Raw genomic sequence first — 4,164 nt, 5'->3', positions numbered from 1 at the left:
GATTAGGTGTAGTAGATTTTTAGGTTTTGATTAGATTAGGTTTAGTTAGATTTGTTTTTTTCTAATTTTAGTAATTAGTTTGATTTAAAATTTGTTGTTGAAACTTTTTTTTTTATGATTTTTCAATTTTTGGTGTTTTCTTTCACTGCACTATCTTTTTTCTTTTGCTGCTGCTTCTTGCTGCAGTGTGATAGTGATCCTTCTACTTGGAGCTACATCAATGATCATGTTCATTTTCAATTTTATATAGGATAGTAAGTTTGACTTGTTTCAGTAATAGCATATTCTGGTTGTTTAATAATGTAGAACATATGCATCTAGATTCTTTAAACTTTCTTACTTTTCATTGTTATAGGTGGTATGCTTCACTTGGGATGTATGATGTGGCTGTCAAGCATATGATGAAAATCTTGGCCTGCAGTCACCAGTCCAAGACAACACAGGAATTATTCCTTAGTGACTTTCTTCAAACAGTGAAGGTGATAGTGACTCTATTTCCTTTTCAGATCTCATGCTTAGAACCTGATTGTTAAAATAGTGAACTGCCAATAGTTTGATTTAATGTAATTCCTGATTGTTAAAATACTGAATCATATGACAATAAAATTTACTTTTTGAGCATATATATTACTTATTTGAAAATTCATAAATTGGTTTCATAAACTGTCACATCATCATGGCTTCACTTAACAAGAACTATGTTGACATGGATGAGTATTTTGTCACCATTGAGCTCCAGGTTTCTCTGTTTCTTTTTTTCCTCCTTTATTTATTTATTTATCACTTTACTTGATCATAAAAAACTAATTGGGGGTCATGTGAGATCTCTTCAACCGTGAACAAGATTGTTTGAATCATGGCTTAAATAGATTTTTGGCCTTATAGATTTTTTCTTTTGGTGGTTTTGGTAAAAAAAAAAAAGTATTCAGAAGTGAAATTAGTCCCTTCTGTCATCCAAAATTAAAGAAATTTGGATATGGTTACTTATCTTTGAATCATAGGAACCATAAGTTTAGTTTACCATAAAATTGCTAAATTTTACATGGATCATAACCTTATTTAAACCCTTAAATTTTTTTAATTTATAAACTTATTGAGGGAAAGTGATATTGAAAGAGCTTGATTATTTGGTTGGTTTATTAGGCTGAGATTTTCGTTGGTTGGACAATAGATCTATCTGTAATAAGTGTTGGAGAAAGGAGGATTTTTCCTTTTTTTTTATTTTTATTTATTTTTTTATGTCAAAGCATCGACTAGAATAAAAAAGTAGCTTACATATGATAGATAGATTTTGGTTTTTATGATGTTTGCCCTCAAAATTTGGTGTTTCTGTTGGTAACTTTTTAGATCTCATGTGTTTTCTGGTCAGAAAATGGAGTGAATTGCTATAACTGAAATAGCCACTGAATTCTGAATCTTATGTGAAGTAGTAACATTGAACTATTGAAAGCTGTGCTGTCTGTAAAATTCAAATATACGACTGGGTAATGTTGCAGCAGGTGATGCAGAATCCTAACTTCATGACCATGGCTGAGCGCCTAGGTAATGCATTGATGCAGATATTTATAAACTTTCTGTACTCTGTTATATAAAATATCTATTGGTTGATAACATATCTATACTATCTATCTCAGGATCCATCTATGTCTTCCATGCTTGAAAGTCTTACTAGTCCTTCAAATAAAGATCAGCTTGAGGAGAGAATGGATGGAAAATTTACAGAGGGAAAATCCGTCGGAAAGTTCGTCGCCCTTAGGGAAATGGGTGAAAAATTTACAGAGGAAAAATCCGTCGGTAATTGGTAAAAATCCGTCGGTAATTTTCCGACGGAAAAAAATCCGTCGGTAAATAATTTTCGACAAGGCTTTTACAGAGGACAAAATCGGTCGGTAATTTCGTCGGTAACCAAAAATCCGTCTGTAATAAAGACTAAATCTGTCTGTATTAATCCATTTTCTAGTAGTGATAATAATTAAGTTTAATAAAATAACTTTTAAAATTTTAAAATATTATAATAAACATAAATATAAAAATTACATTTTAAAATAAATTAATGTACGATATCTATATTAGATACATTAGATTTTCTAACTTTGACATATAAACACAAGTTAATTATTTGAAAAATTTTACATCTATACTTTTAGAAACATTCGTTTTTTCTAATTGCAAACAACATCCAATGAGTAGTACGTGTTTTTTAAAAACACAAATACTTCTTCAAAACATTTTACTAAATAAAGCCTAACTTGGCAAACATATTTAAAAACGCAATTAGGCTATAAAATTTAAATTCTTGTCGTGTCACTAGACTTGTCGTGTTCATTCTCTTGTTTCTATATAAGATGACTAGAAGCCTAGAATATATATACTGTGTAGAAAGCAAATCATATATAAACTTTCTCTTTTTCCCTCTGAACAAAATATAGAAGAAGCTCATATGGTTGTAATTGTAAAGATACGGAACCAAAATGCCAAATACATGAACCTCAATGCTTCCTAACAAATCATGTAGATTTAGTTTGGAAAATCATTTTAATAAAAAACTATTTTACAGTAATAATACACTCATAATAAGTTTAAAATTCTAATGACATATAGGCCAAAGAACATGGAGTGCTATCTGACTCGTGTAACTTATTTCATGTATTTATATGTATGTGGCAATAGTTTCACCATCAAATTAATATGCAATTTGAAGGAAATAAATTATTTGCCCTTAAATTTTGTTCTCACATGTCGATTCTTTAAATTAAATTTTAGTTATTATCAAATATATATTATACACTTTTTTGGCTATTTGTGAACCCTATCATTATCGTTGGTTGTCTTTGTTGCCAGTGGTAGTTAAATTGTTTTTAGAAGTTTAATTTAGAAGTAATATACTGATTGGATATGGCCATTAATTTTTGTGTTCGAAGGCTGAGATTTGTTTAGAAGTAATGAAAAAGAAAGAAAAGCGATGAATAAATTATACATGAAGTAGCTTATGGATTTAAGCAACAAGAATTGAAGATTCTGTGTTATCTTTTGTCGTTGAGTAAACTACCCTTTGTATCCACAAAAGTTGAAAACACTGACATATCTACCCATAGAAAAAGGAAATTACCATTTGTACCCATGAAATATGGGTTCCGTACAATAAAAGTATCCAAACACTAAAAAATTACTTAAAATTCCTAAATTACCCTTATCTTCACCACCACACCACCTCCTTCACTCAGTCACCTTTCTAACCCTAACCCTCTTCACCCAGCCACCACCCCTCTTTTCCTTTCTAATCTCAAATCCCACCACCCCTTTGCATATCCACAGCATCTCCTGCGCCGTCGAAGCTGGGGACGCGCCACCTTCATCCGCGGGCTTGCCAGCGCCAGCTTTCGCTTCCACTCCACTTTGAAGGAAATGTCCGGGATTGATCCGCGCATTGGAACCACGCGCCATGTAGGGATTATAGCCGCAGCTATAGAAGGAAAATGTTCCGATGGCCACAGTGGCTTGAACTTCTCGCTGATCCCTCACATGGCGCCGTTTAGAATCAGACCGTTCCACGGCTTCTCGGATGAGACATTTTCCAGTGTGTCGCAGTGGCAGAGAGTGATTAATAGCGTGATTGCACCGCCGAGGGATTCGGAGTAGAAGAAGGAAGGAAGAGAAGGATCGAAGTGAGAGCGGAATTCGTCGAAGAAGGCGATGCAGTCGTCGACGACGGAGTTGATGTCAGGGATGTGGGCGATGTGGCCGTCGGAGAAGCCGTGGCCCTGATGGTCAATGGCGCATGTGGCGAATCCGGCCTTGGCGAAGTAAGTGGCAGTGAGCTGGAGGAACCAGTTGGAGTTAGAAAGGTGATTGGGTGAAGGAGGTGGTGTGGTGGTGAAGATAAGGGTAATTTAGGGATTTTAGGTAATTTTTTAGTGTTTGAATAATTTTATTGTGTGAAACCCATATTTCATGGGTACAAATGGTAATTTCATTTTTCTACGGGTAGATATGTCAGCGTTTTCAACTTTCATGAATACAAATGGTAGTTTACTCTTTGTCTTTTGAAAACTATATCAATATTCAATAATGTGAAGATGTCAAATGATGAAACAAGTCTATATCTGAATTTATTTTTCCTGAATAAGTTTATATCTTAATTTATTTTTCCTTTCTTTTATTGTT

The 4,164-nt window shown here is 33.5% G+C and overlaps 1 pseudogene; it reads right to left on the bottom strand.

Moving 5' to 3' along the window:
- Window positions 2,996–3,833, bottom strand: LOC107606778 (annotated as a pseudogene).

Source organism: Arachis ipaensis, chromosome B07, assembly GCF_000816755.2.
Source record: "Arachis ipaensis cultivar K30076 chromosome B07, Araip1.1, whole genome shotgun sequence".
Classification (NCBI taxonomy): domain Eukaryota; kingdom Viridiplantae; phylum Streptophyta; class Magnoliopsida; order Fabales; family Fabaceae; genus Arachis; species Arachis ipaensis.
This window is presented reverse-complemented; position numbering and strand designations above follow the sequence as displayed.